General features: G+C 37.2%; 1 protein-coding gene across 1 annotated transcript in view; it reads left to right on the forward strand.

Annotated features, from left to right (window-relative positions):
- TINAGL1 (tubulointerstitial nephritis antigen like 1) overlaps positions 1–25006 on the forward strand; it is a 138059-nt gene that overhangs the window by 6265 nt on the left and 106788 nt on the right. The gene's annotated exons all lie outside the window — the stretch shown is intronic.

The raw sequence follows: 25006 nt of genomic DNA on the forward strand, positions 1-25006 counted from the left end.
ATATATATATATATATATATATATACACAGTATCTCACAAAAGTGAGTACACCCCTCATATTTTTGTAAATATTTTATTATATATTTTCATATTGACAACACTGAAGAAATTACACTTTGCTACAATGTAGGGTAGTGAGTGTATAGCCTGTATAACACTGTAGATTTGCTTGCCCTTCAAAATAACTCAACACACAGCCATTAATGTCTAAACCGTTGGCAACAAAAGTGAGTACACCCCTAAGTGGAAATGCCCAAATTGGGCCCAAAGTGTCAATATTTTGTGTGGCCACCATTATTTTCCAGCACTGCCTTAACCCTTTTGAGTTCACCAGAGCTTCACAGGTTGCCACTCTTTCACTCCTCCATGACGACATCACAGAGCTGGTGGATGTTAGAAACCTTGTGCTCCCCCACCTTCCATTTGAGGATGCCCCACAGATGCTCAATAGGGTTTAGGTCTGGAGACATGCTTGGCCAGTCCATCAGCTTTACCCTCAGCTTCTTTAGCAAGGCAGTGGTGGTCTTGGAGGTGTGTTTGGGGTCGTTATCATGTTGGAATACTGCCCTGCGGCCCAGTCTCAGAAGGGGATCATGCTCTGCTTCAGTATGTCACAGTGTCACAGTACATGTTGGCATTCATGGTTCCCTCAATGAACTGTAGCTCCCCAGTGCCGGCAGCACTTATGCAGACCTAGACCATGACACTGCCACCACCATGCTTGACTGTAGGCAAGACACACTTGTCTTTGTACTTCTCATCTGGTTGCTGCCACACACGTTTGACACCATCTGAACCAAATACGTTTATCTTGGCCTCATTGGACCACAGGACATGGTTCCAGTAATCCATGTCCTTAGTCTGCTTGTCTTCAGCAAACTGTTTGCAGGCTTTCTTGTGCATCATCTTTAGAAGAGGATTCCTTTTGGGATGACAGCCATGCAGACCAATTTGATACAGTGTGCAGCATATGGTCTGAGCACTGACAGGCTGACCCTCCACCCCTTCAACCTCTGCAGTAATGCTGGCAGCACTCATACATCTATTTCCCAAAGACAACTTCTATATATGCACTCAACTTCTTTGGTTGACCATGGCAAGGCCTGGAACCTGTCCTGTGAAACCGCTGTATGGTCTTGCCCACCGTGCTGCAGCTCAGTTTCAGGGTCTTGACAATCTTCTTCTAGCCTAGGCAATCTTTATGTAGAGCAACAATTCTTTTCTTTGCCATGAGGTGCCATTTTGAACTTCCAGTGACCAGTATGAGAGAGTGTGAGAGTGAAAACACCAAATTTAACACACCTGCTCCCCATTCACACCTGAGACCTTGTAACACTAACAAGTCACATGACACCTGGGAGGGAAAATGGCTGATTGTGCCCAATTTGGACATTTCCACTTAGGGGTCTACTTACTTTTGTTGCCAACGTTTTAGACATTATTTATATCAGACTATATTATACTTATACTATTACTATTTGTAATTGGCTTCAGGGCAGATATTCTCCAAGTACCTTTTCTTAGCGCCCCTTTCCAGTCTTGTAATCCACATTTCTTTTCTATCTTTACAATAGAGGTGTACATATTGTTTTTGGTTTTAGGCAGGTCTTGGATATTTGGGAAATTATCTTTGTATTTTAGGTGTATTTATACTACTAGCCCTGGTTACTAGTTCTCTTTATATATATATATATATATATATATATATATATATATATATATATATATATATATATATATATATATATATACTTAGATAAATATATTTATGTGCTAATATGTGTGTATACAATGAGAATGAGAGCTCGCATTCGCATTGCTGTCAACTTGTAATACCAGCTAGTGTGTGCTGGTATTACTCAGTGGAGCGCAAATATCACTTTCATGAAAGCAGTATTTAGTGCTCCACTTGTAATCTGACCCTTAGAGGCCCATTTATCAAGCTCTGTATGGAGCTTGTGGGCCCGTGTTTCTGGCGAGTCTTCAGACTCGCCAGAAACAGCAGTTATGAAGCAGCGGTCTAAAGACCGCTGCTTCATAACCCTGTCCACCTGCTCTGAGCAGGAGGACAGGAATCGCCACAATTCAACCCAATCGAGTACGATCGGGTTGATTGACACCTCCCTGCTGACGGCCGATTGTCCGCGAGTCTGCAGGGGGCGGCGTTGCACCAGCAGCTCTTGTGAGCTGCTGGTGCAATGCTGAATACAGAGAGCGTATTGCTCTCCGCATTCAGCGAGGTTTTGCGGACCTGATCCGCACTGTCGGATCAGGTCCGCAAGACCTTTGATACATAGGCCTCTTAGTGTCTAAAGGGACATTCCAGTCAAAAATTAAATGCACATAGATGAATTACATCTTTGAATAGAAACATACTTGCAATATAAATGTATTGGCAAAAATGCTTCCAATAAAAGTTATCACTGCTTAAGTGTTAATAATTTTCTCTGCATGTGCATGTGAAGCATAGCTAGATATTCTCAGTGCACCAGCATTTTAAATACTGCAGCTGCTCAAAGCACAAATGGGGCTTGTATCATGTCAGCAATTAACAAATTGAGTCATTACCAGATGTTACAAGCACTTAAGGCTCTCTGAGCAAGTGCTGTGTTTAAAATGCTGTTGCACAGTGTATATTTAAATACACTTTTGAATCAGCTATAGCTTTTATTAGAAGCATTTTTGCTAATGCATTTATATTACAAAACTGTTTCTATTCAAAACTGCAATTAATCCATGTGGATTCCAATTTTGGCTGGAATTTCCCTTTAAAGTTTAAAAGGCATGCATTACAAATATGATTCACTGTACTTCCTGCACACCTCCACTTGGAAAAAAAACTGCTTGAGTTAAAGGGCTGTCAGCAGTACAGGTAAGAAGGCATCTAATGCAGTGCTATACTATACTTAGTTTTCCTATATAATTTGATACTAGGCAAATGACCTTTTGCATACACGTGCTGTAATGCTATGAAATCATTGGATTTAGCTTTTATGGTTACTGTCCCTTTAATTCAGTTAGTTTTACGAATTCACCTTTTCCAATGGATTAGAATGGTTTAAAAAAAAAAAGGAAGCTAAACATTCACTTTTGCTGCCATACTATGTTTTGTGCAGGTATTACAATGGATAACAATGTGCACCAAATTATTTAGCCATTCAAATTACAAAAACACATAAAACCCTAGTTGTTACCTTTTTTCCCATAAAATTTAGATAATTATAATAACCTTCCTTGGCATATATTTTCCCAGATGCCAGCCTGCTCCCAGTATGTCGCCTCACCCATTAAAATGTCATTGTCCTCAGTTCACTCTGAATTTATTAATATTCTTTTTCATCCTTGCAAGGCTGTGCCTGGAGATAATAAAAATCCATTTGTCCTTGAATGCTTACTTTTATTCACTGGCAGCACTCCAGGTGAGTCTATGGCTAAACACACGTATTTAAGTTTCTTTAAACAGGGGAAGTACCTGGCCTTCCTACTTTTGTACTGATGTGTCCAGATAAAACATTTTCTTTATTGACAGAGATCACAGCACTACTGGATGGTCTGACTCTGATATAAAAACCTAGGCTTGATTCCAAACCTCTTCTAGGTACGAATTTTATAGGAACAGTCTGGTGTTTAATGATAAAACATGCAGTAAATATCAGTCACTATATGGACATGGGGCAATAAGGTAAAAGACACCTTTGCAATAGGGTTAAACACACGGTTGAAATACCACTTGAGAATTGCGGTGCACTGCTGGCGTAATACGCAGCTGATGCAATTCAGCAGCATTAGTTGCACATCTAGTTGTATTAGTTAAAATGGGGAGAGAGTAAGCGCTAAAAAGCTTAAAAGGCTAGTAAAAAGTACATTTTAATACATATAAAAATTTACAAATGGCAATCAGACGCATGGATCCATGTCTGACTTAACAAAAAAATATATAATAAACAAATCTAAAAATATCTAAAAATATCCAATGGAGTAAAGCATGTGACGCTGACTTAGTGAGCCAGTGATGAGGAGTTAGAAGGACATGTACATTCAATAATATAAACAACCTAAGTGAGTGATTGAGTGCACACAATAGCTGTCAACAAAGAAAAATAGCATTCACAAAAAAGAAAAATAGCATTCACAAAAAATAGTGTTCACAAAAATTGGCGTACATAAAAAATGTTCAAATGTTCAACCGGTTATATGTAAGTGAATCCAGTAGTGTTTCCTCCAAAGTGACGTGTAGAAATATAACGTGAAGTCAATAATAGTGGAATGTAAACGTTGAGTGGGTCAAATTATTGTGGTTCAGCTGCTAAATTAAAAAATTGTAAATCCGTGAGGTGTATAAAAATAAAAATAAAAATAACTTGTGAAAAAATCCACGTGGAAAACTTGAATTCAAATGATAAACAAAGGTCAAAAATCAAAAGACAAAAATATCAAAAGACAAAAATAGAAAATCAGTGATAATATTAAAAAGCACTAAAGATCTAGTGAAAACAAATCCTTAATTCAGATGTTAAAAATCCTTGGTAAGATCCATAACAAACAAATACATCGATAAAATACCTAAAAGGGAACAAAAGAGAAACAAATAGTGCAACACTGTATATGATATATAATATAGGTAATTAAAACCAAGCTCACCAGTATGCCAACGCGTTTCGGCCTAGACTAGGCCTTTCTCAAGACTCAACGGTTACATTCTACTATTATTGACTTCACGTTATATTTCTACACGTCACTTTGGAGGAAACACTACTGGATTCACTTACATATAACCGGTTGAACATTTGAACATTTTTTATGTACGCCAATTTTTGTGAACACTATTTTTTGTGAATGCTATTTTTCTTTTTTGTGAATGCTATTTTTCTTTGTTGACAGCTATTGTGTGCACTCAATCACTCACTTAGGTTGTTTATATTATTGAATGTACATGTCCTTCTAACTCCTCATCACTGGCTCACTAAGTCAGCGTCACATGCTTTACTCCATTGGATATTTTTAGATATTTTTAGATTTGTTTATTATATATTTTTTTGTTAAGTCAGACATGGATCCATGCGTCTGATTGCCATTTGTAAATTTTTATATGTATTAAAATGTACTTTTTACTAGCCTTTTAAGCTTTTTAGCGCTTACTCTCTCCCCATTTTAACTTTTATATTGTTAGCCTACTAGGAGGCTATATAGTTAGTAAGCTTAAGGCCCTGGGTGTAGCGTTCGGTCCACTTCTCCTGTTCATCTAGTTGTATTAGCTGCACATTAACATTTTAATGCTGTTATGCCGTTGTATTCCGTCACAATGGGCTTTAAAGCCGTTATGACGGAATACAACGTCATCGCAAACGGCTGTCCTGAAGCCTACTAGGCTTGCAGGATTTGGTCGCGCTGTTCCGATGTAGGCTTTTTAACCCGGTCATGAAAGGGTTAATTGTATTACTTTCAACTTCTAATAGCAGCACAAACCTTATCTGTTTAACATGCTACAGCAAAGTTCTACTCTGTGAAAAGCATTACTGGGCTTCCCTTTTCTCAGTGTGCTTAGAGGAATATGGCTGCACAAATCAAATTGTGGAATTCATTACCTAAGGAGGTAGTAAATGCCAATAACCTAGATACATTAAAAATAGTTTAGATACATTTCTGGCTAGAAACAGAATTCAGGGATATGATTGCTTGTATTAAATGGGTCACCTTTTTTAACGGGATTCATTTAAGCTCAATTGGAGCTTTTTTGTAAGTAAATTAAGATTTGTATAGGTTTAAGTCGATGGACTTCTGTCTTTTTCTCAACCTCATCTACTATGTTATTATGTTACCTCACTGACAAGTCCCTATGAAGGCTGAAACATCCTCTGGGGTTGCCTTGTTCAGAGAGGAATTGCCTGGTATTTCTGTGCTGGACTGACCTTAAAGTGACATTAAACACGTTGAGACGATAACATACAATTATAAATCTTTTATACAAAAAAAAATTGGATTATACTTTCATTATTTATTTTGTCCCTTTTCCTGTAATTCCATTCTGAAATTGTGAGCTTTTCAGTTCCTGTTAGAGATGGAAGTGCTAAACACTGTTATATTGCACACAGCCATTGGCTGCACACTCTAGTGACCTATTTTAAAACTGTCCCTAATTGGCCACAGCAGAGAAGGTAACTTAAGTTACAATATGGCAGCTCCCATTGTTTTATAGACACTAAGGGGCCGAATTATCAAGCTCCCAATGGAGCTTGATGCCCCTGTTCCTGCGCGAGCCTTCAGGCTCGCCGGAAACAGCAGTTATGAAGCAGCGGTCTAAAGACCGCTACTCCATAACTGATCCACTGCCTCTGAGGCTGCGGTCTTCAATCCGCACGATCCTATACGATTGGTAAACTGCTTGTGCAATGATAAATGCTGACAGCATACACTACAGCGTATCATGTCGGACAGACATTGATAGATTGGCCCCTAAAGCTTTACACTTATTTTGTCAATATTTAAACAGTTAATTAAACTTTAAAAAATACATCTACATGTGATTCCCATAGTACTCCTTTCTCTGAATGCATCATTTTATTTATTGTTTAAGGTCCCTTTAATAGGCGGGATCAGAATGATATACTACAGGAAAGTTCTACTCTGTGAAAGGCATTACTGGGCTATAAAGAAGCTGCGCCCAGGTGGTAAATCGCCATAGAAAGAGCTAACAAGTTATTGAGCTGGTTGTTCGTCTTTGAGTGCGTGTGTGTGTAAATATATATATATATATATATATATATATATATATATATATATATATATATATATATATACTCCTCCAAAACAAATGCACTCACAGGACTTTTTAGAAATGAACAAAGCTTGTTTTTATTGGAACGTTTTCGGGGAGAAGTTCCCCTTCTTCAGCATGCTGATGAAGGGGAACTTCTCCCCGAAAACGTTCCAATTTAAACAAGCTTTGTTCATTTCTAAAAAGTCCTGTGAGTGCATTTGTTTTGGAGGAGTATTTATCGTACTTTTGCACCCAGGCAGACGACCTCAGGAGGGTAACACTGTAACTTGGATTGTGATATATATATATATATATATATATATATATTAATTTTTTTATTTATTTATCACCAGTGCACAGTGAAGCAATCACTAAAACATTAATAACTTTTACAACATATAGTTTTCTTATACAATGTTATTCAAAATAGGCATGTGTTCATATGCAATTCAGTTATAGCTGTAAGACTGAAATCTAGCCCAAAATGTAGAATATAGGATTTCTCATATTCCCGCCCAAACTTCACCTTACTTAGATTTTATGCCAGAGATAGCGTTATTCAACCAGTATAAACTTGCTGTGTAGGCATGCAAGACTCCTTTCTGATATTTCTCCTAATTAATTCAGTCTCCAAAATGTAATCCTATGCTTAAAGAATAAACTGAAGATGCAGAATTCCTTTTGTCATTCCACTCATCTTTATTACAACCTGTTTCTTTCTGGTTTCTCACCTATCTTCTATACAATTTATTTGAAATGGAGTTACTCATTTGGTCTCTATTCCTTGTAGAAATTCTTCAGCTGCCTTATATAGGTGACAACTATCCCCTAGTTTACAGGAATGTTCTGAATTGGTATCTTTGTTCCCTTGTCCCTCCTTCCTCTCATTTAGCTCTATCTATGATTCTCCTCAAACCCACCTTGTAACATAAAAAAAAACCTGCACAGTTAGTCACCGGCTATGCCCATAGACAGTCCTACTCCTTAGATTCATCTTGGAATTAAAAATATAAATGTTGTTAGTTAAAACCAATCAAGTCATATAGATGACATTTTCCTGCTCTCAGTGTTAGTCATTTCTGTGCTAATACATATATCCCCTTATGCTCTTCTTGCATTCTATGTTATCAAGAACATCTCCTCTCTATCCCTCATGGAGTTCTCTCATTGCTAAAATCTTTTCAGCATTTCTCTGCACACTCTAGAATATGTCACCTTATGATAACTGTTATGCAACATCAATAACCTCTCTAACAATCTTTAATTCTCATTTAAAAGTTCACCTCAAAAAAAGTATTGATATAGTTCTCAACACATCATGTTAATCTCTTTCCTAGGTTTCCAAGTATTCCTTAAAGGGCCATAATAGTTAAAAAAATGATATGCTCTAATTTGTTAGAGCATGTAATTTTAAGACTATAAACCCTACACTACTGTGTGTTTAACCCACACAAAGGGGTTAAACACATAGCAGAAGTATCACTTTGTACCAATGGCGCACTGCTGGTCCCGAGCAGAATCCATTGCTGATCCAATTAGCAGTTCTAGTTGCATGACTCAAATGTTTAATTTCAGGTCCCTTTAACTAGTATAAAGTTAGGTGCACCCGGGTAGTACTGTATAAAACACATACATAAGTATAACTGGTGTTTGTCATGTTTGCAAATGACTACTGACTGCTATGTCACAAGTATTGCCATGATAAGTATACCCCTGGCACTATACAATACATGCTTGGTGCTCCTTCTGCAGCACACTTGAAAGGCTCCCTTACAAATAATAAGTGTTTTCTTTTTATAATATACTTCTTCTACTCAACTGCTAAGAGAATCAGACATTTCTTTTACAGATGATAACACCCTCTCTACAAAGTAATGTAACTAACAGAGTTCCAATCGTAATGCACTGGCACCATCTACCCTACATGATACTCAACCTGTATACAAACTAACATTACACATATATATTGTGTGTGTGTATATATATATATATATATATATATATATATCACTTCTCCAATGGATGACCCTGCACTGCCATCACTAAATATATTTTGTTTTTGCTTTTTACATGAGACTACCCCAATCCTCACTATGCATCCTAGTCTTGCTATCTACCTGTGACACAAACAGAGGGACCATTGTTAAACACATTTATATACATTCTCCTACATATGAGTCTTTTATTCCCCTAATGTGTAAACTTTGAGATTACATTATTCTGGGGGGCTCCAGCAGAGTCATGTGTACACGTAATGGTATTGCCTCTCCTATTAGTTACATAGAGTGTACTTGTATAGGCTGTAATGAGCAATTCATATAAAGTCTCTGCATAATAGGATGGCAAAAGTCCCACAATTCCCTCCTCCCTCTGATGAGAGATCTTTTTTTGCCTGAAGCCCCTAATTGCCCTTTGAGGGGTTTCATGGCATTCCTTACATTCTAAACACTCACCTGCAGATTCCCACATGTTGGAATGAATGTTTTGCCCCTAACTCTTGCTGCACTTCTATGTGTATGGAAAGCCACAAGGCATTGTTCTGCCAGCTTAATGTGTAGCAAGACAGGAGCAGCAAAGAGCACAGGCTCAGGCTGGTCAGATTTTGTGACTTCAAGGTTAAAGGTGAAGACAGATTGCACAAGCTGCATATTTTTTACAGTTGGTGTATACCAAGACATATCTGAGTAACTTAGGTACAACAAGGTTTTAACATCCTATCTATCTTATGATCTTTTCCTTTCATATATGTCATTGCATCAACATTTGGAACTCATTAACCCCTCCTCTCATACTTATTCAATCTCCATTTCCTTTATACCATTTTTTTTCCATTCATCCGTGTGTTTCCACCATCTATTCCTTCTCTTTCTCTATCCTCCTTTCCCCCCATTTCATGGTCCTTGTGAATGTTTGCTACCTAAGGCCACAGTAAAAATATGCAGTCCTTTGTCACCTTGCACATGAAGAGGATTATTGCAGGTATTCTGTGAATATTTGTGAGATTACAAGTGGAGTGATAATGTATCTGGCTCACAATAAATAACTAGCCATTATAAGTGGCTGGTTATTGCTACCACGAGCTTGCAGTAGCAATTAGTGCTCTAAAAATTAACCATAGGTCAGACCTCTGGTTCATTTTTAAAATATCCCCCAATTGCCCCAAAATAAATTGTGAGCTTGCTTTTTTAAATTAAAAAAATTGTAGCGTCTTCTCTTTTTTTTTTTAAACAGTACAAAGCAGTTTTAAGGGGTTAAAGTTAGGGGATGTTGTAGTGTGTTATTTAAATTTTTTAAATATCCCCCAATTGCCCCCAAAATAAATAGTGAGGTTCTTTTTTAAATTAAGGGGATGTTGTAGGGTGTTAGAAAAGTGCCTTTATATTGCGGTCTATGGGAACTGTACTGTGTTCCCAGTAAATATATATCCTTTTATATATATATATATATATATATATATATATATATGTGTGTGTGTGTGTGTGTTAATATGTGTATGTACACATATAAACATGCAAATATATATGTATATATTCATATACATATATATTTAATATTTGCTGCCCATCGCTGCGCAACTTAACCCCTTTGCTGCACTAGGTTCTCATGCCATGTCTCACGGCATGAGAACGAGGCTCCCATTGGAGCCTATAGAAGTGCACTCTTGTGAGCGCAGTTTCCCTGCAATGCAAACGTGAGGTTGCGTTCATTTGCATTGCACCTAATTTGTAATACTAGCACAAATTTGTGTGCACTGGTATTACTAAGAGGAGCTCAAATATCGCTTTGGCGAAAGCAATATTTTGCGCTCCACTTGTAATCTAGCCCCAAATAGGAGAAATTGAGGGATTAATGTGCGATTCCTTTTTAATAGGTTATTGGACTTACAGTACCTAATATTTTGAAAAACAAATTATTTTCTCTAAGCAGAACATACTTCTCATTAGCTTGTGTGATTCCAGAAATAGTTTGAATGCACCTATACAATCTATAAGGCATGTGACTGCTACTTTGCTCCCCCAATTTTTACTACCTTGAACAGTAGAGAGAGTTCACTCATTAACAGCCTCTCCATTTCATTTGACTCTTCAGTCTCTTTTTTTTATTCTGAAAAGTCCATTTACTAAAGCAACAAATATCTCCTCATGACTGGGGTTCATACTAGAACAGACACTGTGGGACGGTAAAGGCTGGTAGTAAATTTACCTAGGAAGAGAACCTGTCTATGCTGAAAATTGCCTGAACCAGCTACATATTATACAGAGAACAGTGCACAACCTCACCTAGCTGTTATTGGCCACTTTAAACATTGTGAAATTATTACCCTGTTAACTTATTTATAACTGTATCTTACAGACCTCAGCAGAGGAGATAAGTAAACAACTTTTTTTTAAAATAATTCCCAGAGGGGGAACTTAGAGGGATGCGCTCATGTAAACCAATGCTGGTGATTGGTGCGTTTAGTCTATTCTGATATCCAAATTAGGAAATGTACATAGGTGCTGCCTAAAAGAAAAAAAGTTCACCCAAATATCGATAGGCCGGTGAATGCAAACAATCGTCTTGAAGGTTTCTGAAAAGGAGGCCGCTCCTCTTGTTCCCGGTGCGTGGGACAATCTAAATATTCAAAGAAAAGAGAGAGGGCGCCTCATAGTGTAAGTAGGTCTAGAAGATGCCGCTTAAAGGTGTAAAATAAGAGGCTTACCAGAAGGTGTTGCATCGTACTCTTGACCGGTGCCAGCAGGCGGACTAACACTCAACAGTGGCTAGTACACTGGTCTGACTCGTTAGTAAGCAAAATCTCCAATTTCTCTGGCTCGGTCCCAGCTGTACTCCAAATGTAACCACTCTGTGGATATGGACTCAATGTAGCGATGTTCTTTGCTGAACATACATAAAAAGACAACTTCCAAAAAGTTCAGGTTAAAAGATGCTTTTATTCTTATCACTGCAACGCATCTCTCGACCGTGTGAACTGGTCATTTCCTCAGGCAATGCAAACTGAATGAATTCATTAGCGTTAACAACATTAAATACATGTGTGAAGGTTACCTTCACACATGTATTTAATGTTGTTAACGCTAACTGTTAATGAGGTTTGTCTGGAACACCCAGTGAATGGGGCTGGGAAAACAAGAAGAGCAGACACGCCCCCTCCCCTTCCCTGCATATGAAAAGACAGATAACATAGGTCAGGAGTCTGAAAATCAGCACAATATTATTAAAAAATAAGCAAAACTATATATTTTTACAAAAACACTCCAGGTGGGCTATATAAATGGATCTACAAGACATTTATGCAAAGACAAATCTAGCATACCATGGCCCTTTAACTGAAATCTTATTCTGTATAAGGTTGCCACTTGCATGAGCGGGAAGAGGACATTGTGTTACTCCTACCAAACACCCCACCCTGAACCTGTCATATATATTTTTCACAACTGAGCAATGATTGTATCCCCTGGGATGCCAGTAACACAAAAATAAATTATTTGACTTCTGTTGCTCATGGTCAACAATTAAAACAGAGAATAAGGAGAGGGATTTTACCCCAGTAGCTCCTTGTAACACATATACAAAGCTGTGTTTTAACACCTCTTATTATTGCCAGTTTACCTTCTTTGGCTGCCAGCAACAGTAAAATGTAACTTTTACACAAGTGATTTTAAAAAATAAATTAAAAAATGAGCATTGAGGTGTCCAATATTTTATTCGACAGCTTGCTGGAATACTGGACTGTTTAGTTGAATACTGGGTTGTTTAGTTGAATACTGGACTGTTAAGTTGAATACTGGACTGTTTAGTTGAATTCTGGACACCTGGACAACCCTAAATTATATTAAATAGGCTCTATAGAATAATGCTGAATTTGTGAGACTGGAGAAGTTAGAGAAACTGCTAGTGAATCTATCTGAATATGCACTAAACCCCCCTAATCATAGGTATTCAGGTATATAGGTGGAAATCCTTCTAGGCTATTTTGCCACATGATGTGAGGACTAGCAAGTGACCTTTCTTGGTGCCAAATAGCAAATTCAAGTCTCCTAAAGTAATTTAATGCACAAGTGTGGGAGCGCTAGATACAATTACATAACTGCCTGTGAGCATGCATAGGGGATAAAGGAACATTAAACTGCTGGTGGACATAACTTCAACAAAATGGTTACTACTCACCATGTTATTGTTTCCCTCTTGTGCCTTCAGCATTCTTCAGAGCGATTCTCTTATTTTAACCTTTTAGAGGTGCTGGATAATGAAGCTCTGCATTTTAATACTGGGCACTGCCATCTTGGAGCCCACTTATCCTTCACCATGTGACAGAATTGAATTAGTGAACTTTACAGATCAGTGATGTTGCTGGCTTTTTTTTTTTTTTTTACTATATTGCACATTTCATGTTAACACAGACAATACAGAGCAGGAGATTTGTGCAGTGTTTCTCCACAGGTTTAAAGTTATGTTTTATATATATATATATATATATATATATATATATATATATATATATATATATATATATATATATATATATATATATATATATATATATATATATATATGTGTGTGTGTATATAATATATATATATATATATATATATATATATATATATATATATATATATATATATATATATATATATATATATATATATATATATATGGGTGTGTGTGTGGGTGTGAATAATAAAGAAAACTGCAACTGATACAAAAATGCAAACCTCCCTCTCTGTATAATGTGTGCTAACCCAATGTGTACAATACACCTGTCGAACTGGAACCTGTAAGCATTTAAAATAAGCAAATGATTTGGAGGGAGCTGCAGGCACAGAAGAAAATACAATAGCATGATGAGTAGAAACCATGCTACTGTAGTTGTGCCCAGCCAGTTTAATGTCCCTTGAATGCCTTATGCAGGGGCATATTTTGTCTTAGGCCAACGACACCTGTACTTAGGGCAGCAAGTTACAGGGCAGGCAGAAAATGTTGGTGGGTGTGGCATGATACCATTCCACTCCTATACTCTTCAAATGCTTTAACATATTAACTTTATTACAAATCAGTTATCTAGTAGATGTGTATGACCCCTCCATGTTTCTATAGCCTCCAGTTATGAAAACTGTATGAGGCAAATATCAACTAAAATTGCTGGGGGGTAGGCTTGAGAGCAGCAGATTTCTCAAACCTAGGGCAGTACAAAAACGAAATAGACCATTGGTCTTATGTCATTAAACCTCATCTGTGGAGAGAGAGCATGCATCATTGATTCACAGACCCCCATAAAAACAGACAGCTAATGAGCATGAGTAATGATTTACGTGAAGCATGATAAGCTAAATTCTGCCTGATTAGGCATGAGGCATGGGGTAACTGGAAGGAGGCAGACATTAGGTTAGATGTAGAATAAGGTAGACAGGAGTGTGATTATTGTTTCATAGACCCTGTAATGAGCATTTTGCTTTCCCCAGGTTACACACTGGCTCCTCCTGTGCTACAGAAAAAAAAATATTGACATTAGCAAAATTCACAATAATCTTACATACACTCATATCTGCACACTCCAGGCTCTGTCAGAGTGTAATCTACCATTTTTGTTAACTGTGAGCTTTTTCCTATCTCACTTGTTCAGCAAAGCTAAAGGTTTCTCTTCACAATACCCCACCAAAATAAACTTCCAGCATGCTCTTCTCTCTGTTGCTGCAGCTACAAACCCATCTTTTTGTGACTCACCTTAAAAGGCACACTATACTTACAATGCTGCTGGAATTCTTTAAAAGCACTGCAACATATACTATAAAATGCTCACCTGCCTCCTATGTAATCCCAGCAGCTAGTGCCATACCCCATTGGGTGCACCTCACAGGTATTCAAGCTAGATTTAAAAAGGCAAATGATACAGCCAATCAGATGTCATACTAACCGCCCCATAGTATTAATAGTGCATGCACCTGCTGCGCTGCATACAGCCTAGATCAATATGCCCTATGCAGAGCAGTGGGTGTGCACTTTCTTAGGGTGATGTGGTGTAAAACTAGATCATTTGACAAACGTTGCAGCTAAGCATTTTAACCCCTTTGCTGCTAAGCTTTTTTCACACCCCTGTTCAAAGCTAATTCAAGCTTTTTTTTTTTTTTTTTTTGCTGCTTACATTTTAACACAATTGCAAGTCATATTTCAGTGAGTAATCCACGCAAATGATAAACTTTATTAGGGGTTTCTAGACATAACAGATTTTTTTATTGAGCCTATAAAGTCGCATTCCCCCAAAAAAACCATGTGGTGTTTTTATGTTATATTTAAAATGTTTGGGGTATGTGGCAGGGGATGAGGGGTCATGGAGGTCTGTGGCTAGCAAGGGAGCTGAGATGGAAGGGTTTAGACAACCCCCCCCCCAATTCAGCTCCTTTTACTGCCTGTCACTTAAAGGTCCTGCCCCCTCTGTGATGTCACTATTCATGTTTGTGGTGACATCACCAGCTCTCGCATGTAGCCTTGTGAGTACAGCCCACTACACCACCAATGAGTCGTCCTGAGGCAAAGATTTGCATGACAACCCGTTCTCTTTATTTAAATGGAACCGGTTAAGCAAAGCATCTCTTTAATCTGTGGATGAATCTCTTTAAACTTCAGGAATTTGAATATTCAGGAATATTCTTTGGAATAAGGCCCTTTTCCACCTTTATCAATTTGTACTGTAAGGTATAGGCTTAATGTTTTTGTGACAAATCACTATGCATACGTTTTACATAGTTTATCTCTTTTGTTTATCATCTCAGTTGTTTACAAGCAGGAATGAAACATTTGGGTACAACCAGAATCATCTCTTGCAGGCTATATTGTCCATTGTAACTAAACGTCCCATGTTCGCTCCTGTTTTTACAATCAATAACAATGTCTTCTGAGATTTCCTTTTTTAACTTAATAAACGGACAAATAAAACTACACAACAAACCAACTATTCAACATAACAACATCGTATATCAATGTTCAATCATGTAGTTGTGACTCTCTTTGGTTAATTTAAGATTTATGTTCTCTAATTAGTGCAGTTACAGAGTTTATCTCTTACTGTAGGTGTTACAGAGTATGGCAACTCAAGACTAAACTAGACTGAGAAGAATATGCAGGTGTATTCTTTTTAAATGATATTAGATAGAGCATACATTAAACAACTTTATAATTTACTTATATTATCAAATTTCCTTAGTTCTCTTTGTATCTTTTGTTGAAAAGAAGGGACATAAGCTCAGGAGTGTGCACGTGTCTGGAGCACTATATGACAAGAATGTTATCAATTTACAAGAGCAATAGATGGATGCACTATTTCCTGCCATGTGGTTCTCCAGACCCCTACCTAGATATCTCATCAGCAAAGAATATCGTGCGAACAAAGCAAATGTAATAATAGAATTCAATTGGAAACGTTTTTTAAATTGTATTCACTGTCTGAATTTTTTTTTTTTTTTTGGGGGGGGGGGGTTAATATCCCTTTCAATTTTAATTTCTATAAATTATTGGGCCCCACCATGCTGAAAATTACCCTATTTTAAAAAGCTTGTTCTTATCTAATCTCCCTGCTGAGGCCAAGTTGAGGCTGCTGTATGTGAGCTGAAAGCATAGAAATATAGATTTTGTCAGATAAGAACCATAGCCCAATAAATGTGTCCACATTTCCTATAAAGTAAAATCTTAATTAGTTGGTGGGAAAGTCTTATGCTTATCTCAGGCATTCTTGAAGATCCCCACAGTGTTTGTCATTACCACTTCTAATGGAAGTTTATTCCATTAATCAAGCACCCTTTCTGTGAAGAAGTCATTCTGCATATTACACAAGTTTGTTATAGGGAACTGCTTCAGGCAGACGCCGGGTTATTCACACTGGAAGTGTGGGGGACTGGGTAAAAATGAAAATACCCCAAATTCACTTGGGATGCCACTGCAGAGGTCAGATCACATCACAAATAAAAACAACAACAAAAAAACCACACCCTGAATACAAAAAAATAATAATTGCTTGAGATCATGACCTCTTGTTCTGGTGTTGCTCCTTTTTTGAAAAATGTTTACAGCCTTGGGGGTTTAGTGTCTCTTAACAAATAAATAATAATAACAAAAAAAATCAAGAAAAAAATAATTTTGTTGCCCACGTAATAAATTTAAACGACCTAATGTCCGGAAATCCTATATAATATATAGTTTGTTCAGCTACTGCAATACCCAGGAGCAATAGAAGTTATTGACAAAATGATGTAAGATAATCACAGATGATGTAAAATCTTTCCTGATGATGAGGGGTGGGGGGCAAGTCACATTATTAGGAATGGCAGGTGAAAATGGAAATAAATTAGTTTCCCTTGGGGCTACATTTTACACACTCAAGAGGGACACAATGATTTAAAAAGATAAAAGACTTTGTGCAAAAAAAAAAAAAAACAAAAAAAAAAAAAAAAGGAACAGATGACATCTTGATGGCAGATAAGAACCATAGGCCCATCAAGTCTGCCCATATTGCTTATAAAGTATAAGCTAGGTAGAATGATACATTTAAAGAAAATATTAGTCTGAGAATAACATGTAAATGTATTTTTTAAAGTTTCATTAGTTGTTTAAATATTTACAAAATAAGTGTAAAGTTTTAATATCTATAAAACAATGGGAGCTGCCATATTGTAACTTAGGTTACCTTCTCTGCTGTGGCCAATTAGGGACAGTTATAAATAGGTCACTAGAGTGTGCAGACAATGGCTGTGTGGAATATAACAATGTTCTGCACTTCCATTTCTAACAGGAACTGAAAAGCTCACAATTTCAGAATGGGATTACAGGAAAAAGGAGAACAATAAATGATGAAAGTATATTGAAAACCTTTATTTATATATTTAATTTATCATTTTATATTAACATCTCAAAGTGTTTGATGTCCCTTTAAGCTTAGTTTGTAGCCTTATGCATATTCCAGGCATTTTTAAAGTCCTCCACAGTGTTTGTCTTTACCACATCTAATGGAAGTTTATTTCATGAATCAACCACCCTTTCTGTAAAGAGGTCCCAGCATATCATTAATGACTAAGTAACATGGGTTACAATTTTAAGCTTTCATTTTTCATGACACTGAGGTCCCTTTGCCAGGAAATCACCCAAATGTCCTCAAAGTTGCAATTGTATTTCCTATTATAGAGACATAAATGTGCAAAATGAAAATGTTATAACATCTTATAGCATTATATTATTTCACTATTGCTTGCATATAACCTTTACAGGGATTAAACACTGACGGCTAGATTTGGAGTTTTGTCGGTAACGACCCGAAAAACTAACGCCGGCTTTTTTCTGGCCGCACCATAAAAATAACTCTGGTATTGAGAGACCACATAAAGGCTGCGTTAGGCTCCAAAAAAGGAGCGTAGAGCATTTTTTACGCAGCTTCAACTCTCGATACCAGAGTTGCTTACGGACGCGGCCAGCCTCAAAAACGTGCTCGTGCACGATTCCCCCATAGGAAACAATGGGGCTGTTTGAGCTGAAAAAAAAACAAACACCTGCAAAAAAGCCGCGTTCAGCTCCTAACGCAGCCCCATTGTTTGCTATGCGGTAACCCTTCCTACGTCTGCACTTAACACTCTAACATGTACCCCGAGTCTAAACACCCCTAACCTTACACTTATTAACCCCTAATCTGCCGCCCCCGCTATCGCTGACCCCTGCATATTATTATTAACCCCTAATCTGCCGCTCCGTAAACCGCCGCTACTTACATTATCCTTATGTACCCCTAATCTGCTGCCCTAACATCGCCGACCCCTATATTATATTTATTAACCCCTAATCTGCCCCCCACAACGTCGCCTCCACCTGCCTACACTTATTAACCCCTAATCTGCCGACCGGACCTGAGCGCTACTATAATAAAGTTATTAACCCCTAATCCGCCTCACTAACCCTATCATAAATAGTATTAACCCCTAATCTGCCCTCCCTAACATCGCCAACACCTAACTTCAAACATTAACCCCTAATCTGCCGACTGGAGCTCACCGCTATTCTAATAAATGTATTAACCCCTAAAGCTAAGCCTAACACTAACACCCCCCTAAGTTAAATATAATTTAAATCTAACAAAATTAATTAACTCTTATTAAATAAATTATTCCTATTTAAAGCTAAATACTTACCTGTAAAATAAATCAGGTAAGTAACTGTCATTCGTCGTTCAGTCGTCGGCCAGGATGGATGTTCCGCGGTGGAGGTCTTCAGGATGCTGCCGCTTCGCTCCGGATGGATGCCGCTTGGATGAAGACTTCAATCGGATGGAAGACCTCTTCTGCCCCGCTTGGATGAAGACTTCAGCCGGATCATGGACCTCTTCAGCCCCCCGCTTGGGCTTGGATCAGGACATCGGAGGAGCTCTTCTGGACGGATCGTTGTGATACCCGGTGAGGTGAAGACAAGGTAGGATGATCTTCAGGGGCTTAGTGTTAGGGTTATTTAAGGGGGGTTTGGGTTAGATTAGGGGTATGTGGGTGGTGGGTTGTAATGTTGGGGGGCTTGGGTATTGTATGTTTTTTTTTACAGGCAAAAGAGCTGTATTTCTTGGGGCATGCCCCGCAAAGGGCCCTGTTCAGGGCTGGTAAGGTAAAAGAGCTTTGAACTTTAGTAATTTAGAATAGGGTAGGGCATTTTTTTTATTTTTGGGGGCTTTGTTATTTTATTAGGGGGCTTAGAGTAGGTGTAATTAGTTTAAAATTGTTGTAATATTTTTCTTATGTTTGTAAATATTTTTTTATTTTTTGTAACTTAGTTCTTTTTTATTTTTTGTACTTTAGCTAGTTTATTTAATTGTATTTATTTGTAGCAATTGTATTTAATTAATTTATTGATAGTGTAGTGTTAGGTTAATTGTAGATGATTGTAGGTAGTTTATTTAATTAATTTATTGATGGTCTAGTGTTAGGTTTAATTGTAACTTAGGTTAGGATTTATTTTACAGGTAAATTTGTAATTATTTTAAGTATTTTAGCTATTAAATAGTTCTTAACTATTTAATAGCTATTGTACCTGGTTAAAATAAATACAAAGTTACCTGTAAAATAAATATAAATCCTAAAATAGCTATAATATAATTATAATTTATATTGTAGCTATATTAGGATTTATTTTACAGGTAAGTATTTAGCTTTAAATAGGAATAATTTATTTAATAAGAGTTAATTAATTTCGTTAGATTTAAATTATATTAGGGTTAGGGTTAGTGTTAGGGTTAGACTTAGCTTTAGGGGTTAATACATTTATTAGAATAGCGGTGAGCTCCGGTCGGCAGATTAGGGGTTAATAATTGAAGTTAGGTGTCGGCGATGTTAGGGAGGGCAGATTAGGGGTTAATACTATTTATTATAGGGTTAGTGAGGCGGATTAGGGGTTAATAACTTTATTATAGTAGCGCTCAGGTCCGGTCGGCAGATTAGGGGTTAATAAGTGTAGGCAGGTGGAGGCGACGTTGAGGGGGGCAGATTAGGGGTTAATAAATATAATATAGGGGTCGGCGGTGTTAGGGGCAGCAGATTAGGGGTACATAAGGATAACGTAGGTGGCGGTCGGCAGATTAGGGGTTAAAAAAAATTATTCGAGTGTCGGCGATGTGGGGGGACCTCGGTTTAGGGGTACATAGGTAGTTTATGGGTGTTAGTGTACTTTAGAGTACAGTAGTTAAGAGCTTTATAAACCGGCGTTAGCCCCGAAAGCTCTTAACTACTGACTTTTTTCCTGCGGCTGGAGTTTTGTCGTTAGATGTCTAATGCTCACTTCAGAAACGACTCTAAATACCGGAGTTAGAAAGATCCCATTGAAAAGATAGGATACGCAATTGACGTAAGGGGATCTGCGGTATGGAAAAGTCGCGGATGAAAAGTGAGCATTAGACCCTATTTTGAGTGACTCCAAATACCGGCGGTAGCCTAAAACCAGCATTAGGAGCCTCTAACGCTGGTTTTCACGGCTAACGCCAAACTCCAAATCTAGGTCATAGTTAACATCAGCTCCAGAGCGCCAATGCACTACTGGAAGCTAGCTGAACACAACTAACATTTGTTAGTTTATGACTTTGCGTTGTGGGGGGATGGTGGTTTAGGGTTTAATAGTTTATTTAGGTACTTTGATTTGTGGGGGGGGGTTTAAGGGTTAATAGGTTTATTGATTGTTTGAGTTGTTGGGGATGGCGGTTTAGGGGTTAATAGGTTTATTGAGTGTTTGCGTTGTGGGGGGATGGCAGTTTAGGGGTTAATAGTTTACTTAGGTACTTTGCATTGTGGGGGATGGCAGTTTAGGGGTTAATAGTTTATTTAGGTACTTTGCATTGTGGGGGTGACGGTTTAGGGGTTAATAGGTTTATTGAGTGTTTGCATTGTGGGGGGATGGTGGTTTAGGGCTTAATAATGTATTTTTGTTGTGTTTTGTGGAACTTTTTAGTTTTGGAAAACACTTAAAGGGACACTGAACTAAATTTTTTTATTTCCTCATTCAGATAGAGCATGACATTTTAAGCAACTTTCTAATTTACTCCTATTATCACATTTTCTTAATTCTCTTGGTATCTTTATTTGAAATGCAAGAATGTAAGTTTAGATGCCGGCCTATTTTTGGTGAACAACCTGGGTTGTCCTTGATTATTGGTGGATAAATTCATCCACCAATAAAAAAGTGCTCTCCAGAGTTCTGAACAAAAAAAAAGCTTTGATGCCTTCTTTTTCTAATAAAGATAGCAAGAGAACGAAGAAAAATTGATTATAGGAGTAAAATTGAAAGTTGCTTAAAATTGCATGCTCTATCTGAATCACGAAAGAAAAAATTTGCGTTCAGTGTCCCTTTAACAAGAGCTCTTAGATCGCGGTATGGATTATGTGGAATGGACTATTGCGGTAGCGCGATTTTGATCAACTTGTAATATCAGTGGAAGAATAATGGATTGCGAAATTAACAAAACAAAGACGCTTCTTTGACCTGTAACCTGTGAACTCTGTACCTGTGAGCTAACTCAGTTTTACCAGCATGGGGTGATCTAGCCTAAGTTGGTCAGGGAGCAGTAAAAGTGAGCAGTGCATTTAGTTGAGGTGGCAGCACTATGTCATTTACCTGGGCAGGCACTTGGCTAATAAAGCAGTGTACTTGGCTAATAAAGCTGAAATTCAAATGTGTATGATACCATAATGTATATAGTTTACTGTATAGAATGTCTCTAAAGTCTTTATGCAATTTGGAAGTTTAATCAGTTTATTGCTATCTAAGTTATAAACAGTTTGTGGAATACAAAAGAGAGTAAATTTACTCAAGATTGATATAAAACTGCCCTTTAATTCATGAACTTAGCTAACCAGAGAACACAGTTGACTCTTAAATTGTAGCCATTAAAGTTGCAACATTAGTTTTTATTACCTGGAAAATAAATAAGTTACAAATAAATTCCCTCTCTGCCACATTTTATCTAGTAAATCTGCTAAGTGGTGTTGAGAGCCACACAAACTATTAGAGGGCCAGGATTTTAGGGGTGTGGCCTGGGTAGTTATGCTTTACAGGGTAGCTTGTTTTACTTAAAGGGACATAATACTCATATGCTAAATCACTTGAAGCTGATGCAGTATAACTGTAAAAAGCTGAAACTTTTGAGGTAAAATATCTTTCTTTTTTACATAGAGATGTTCAGGTAATATATTCTAGTCAGCTTTTTACAGCTATGCTTCATCACTTTCAAGTGTTTCAACATTTGGGTATCATGGCCCTTTGAACACAGGCTGCTTTTCCCCCTAGTAACATGTTTATAAAATACACAGCAATAAACTAATGTGTGTGTAAATTAATAAGACACTGACTGGAGAACTCTACATAACTAAATGCTAATATACTGCTTCATAAACCAATTATTATAAATATTCGCCATGGCAGCAAGGTAGCTACTAACTAAATATTGTATCTATACTTTTGCTATAGAGCACAACTTCTGAAAAACAAAACAAGATATCTTTAAAATGAAGGTCAATTTATGCAATGCCGTGGGGCAATATTAGTAGACATTTGAAAATTAAGAAGGGTTTAATTCATGAAAAGTTTTAAATTTATATATATTGAAGAATTTTTACCTATTTACCGTTGAGACGATAAGCGCAGCTCTCCCGTTCGCCATTTTGTCAAATTGATTGACAGATTCGTAAAAGAACCAATTCTTGTTTCCCCCCGGGCTGTGACGTTTAAGCAAAGGGGCTGAACGCCCCGGGGGGAAACAAGGATTCGTTATTTTACAAATCGTCATCTGTCAATCATTTTGACAATATGGCGGGCGGGAGAGCTGTGCTTATCGTCGCAGTGGTAAATAAGTAAAAAAACTCTTCATGAATTAAACCCTTCTTAATTTTTAAATGTCTATGCAATGCCATGGGGCAATATTAGTAACTTGACCTTCACTTTAAAGGGATAGTCTAGTCAAAATAAAACTTTCATGATTCAGATAGGGCATGCAATTTATTCCTATTATAATTTTTTTCTCCGTTCTCTTGGTATCTTTATTTGAAAAAGCAAGAATGTAAGCTTAGGAGATGGCCCATTTTTGGCTCAGCACCTGGGTAGCATTTGCTGATTGGTGTCTAAATGTAGCTATCAATCTGCAAGTGCTAAAACAAAAATAGGCAGGCTTACATTCTTGCTTTTTCAAATAAAGATACCAAGAGAACGAAGAAAATGTGATAATAGGAGTAAATTAGAAAGTTACTTAAAATTGCAGGCTGTATCCGAATCATGAAAGTTTAATTTTGACTAGACTATTTCTTTAATGTCATGTGAAATTTAATGGAATTACGTCATAACAGAGAGTGCATGAATGACTATGGTTCTATTAGTGGAAAGGGAGACAATCCACAATCATAAGGTCACAAAACATTTCCCTCAGTACTGGAACACACATTTAAAAAAATAAAAATCTGTAATACATTTTATAATCTCTCTTTAGATGCAAGTAAGAAACATGACTTTAATTGGATACTAAAGTGTTGTTTTATATATGCATAGTATATATTAGTAACCAAGTTCTATATTGCCAAATTGTTACATTCAAAATGAATGTATGAATAACATAAAAAATTGTCACTTTATTAATGATAAGCAAGCAAAAGTATGTTGTTGTCTCTCTTAATGGACCACTCAATGCAGTAGAATTACATAAGTAACAAGTACATAATAAAAATACAAGGCATTAACACTTATTATGAATTCTAAAAAAGCAGTCGATTTTTTTTCTGACAAAGTTAAGGTCCACTGCATGCTCTTTCTGAATCATAACAGTTTATTTTGACTTGAGTGTCCCTCTAAGTGTGGATAATTAGGGCTATCTGTAAATTAGTGTGCCCAGCGCTCTAAGTAATCACATCACTAGCTTAGTCAACTTGCAGCATATTGAAGAAAACCTACAACCCATACATTACTTTCCAGCTTCTCAATTGAATGTAGGACAACACAATTTTTGCTCAATAGGAAGACGTGCTAATGTTGCCCAAATGTTCCTTAATCCTTTCTAAAAGTGACAGTAAAGCCAAACTTTTATTATTTAAATAGAGCTTGCAATTTTTTTAACTTTCCAGTTTACTTATTTTATCTAATTTAGCCTTGTTCTTTTGGTATCCTTTGTTGAAAACCATACCTAGGTAGGATCAGGAGCAGCAATGCACTATTGGGAGCTAACTGCTGATTAGTGGCTGCACATATATGCCTCTTATCGTTGGCTCACCCAAAGTGTTTAGCTAGCTCCCAGTAGGGTAATCAAGAAAAAAAAGCAAATTTCATAATAGAAGTAAATTGGAAAGTTTTATAAAACTTAATGTTTAATCTGAGCCATGAAAAAAACGTTTTGGATTTAATGTCCCTTTAACTCCTCTTTAACACTTATGGGCCGATTTATCAATGTCATGTCCGACAGACATCGCTGAATGCCGACAATATACTCTGTCGGCATTTAACATATTTGCGGCCGCTAGCAGGGGGTGTCAATCAGCCCAATCGTATAGGATTGGACGAATTGATGTCCGCAGCCTCAGAGGCAGCTGACCAGTTAAGGAGCAGCGGTCTAGAAGGCTCGCGCAGAAACAGGGGCATCAGGGGCCATTCGGCCCTTGATAAATCGGCCCCTTAATCTCTTCTGTTGGACAATAAAAAAAGGGTACAAAAAATGACAATGTCTGTTGAGAAACTGTAGTTTAAGGAGGAAACAATAAGGTGTG

This window comes from Bombina bombina, chromosome 3 (genome assembly GCF_027579735.1).
Source record: "Bombina bombina isolate aBomBom1 chromosome 3, aBomBom1.pri, whole genome shotgun sequence".
NCBI classification, from domain to species: Eukaryota; Metazoa; Chordata; class Amphibia; order Anura; family Bombinatoridae; genus Bombina; species Bombina bombina.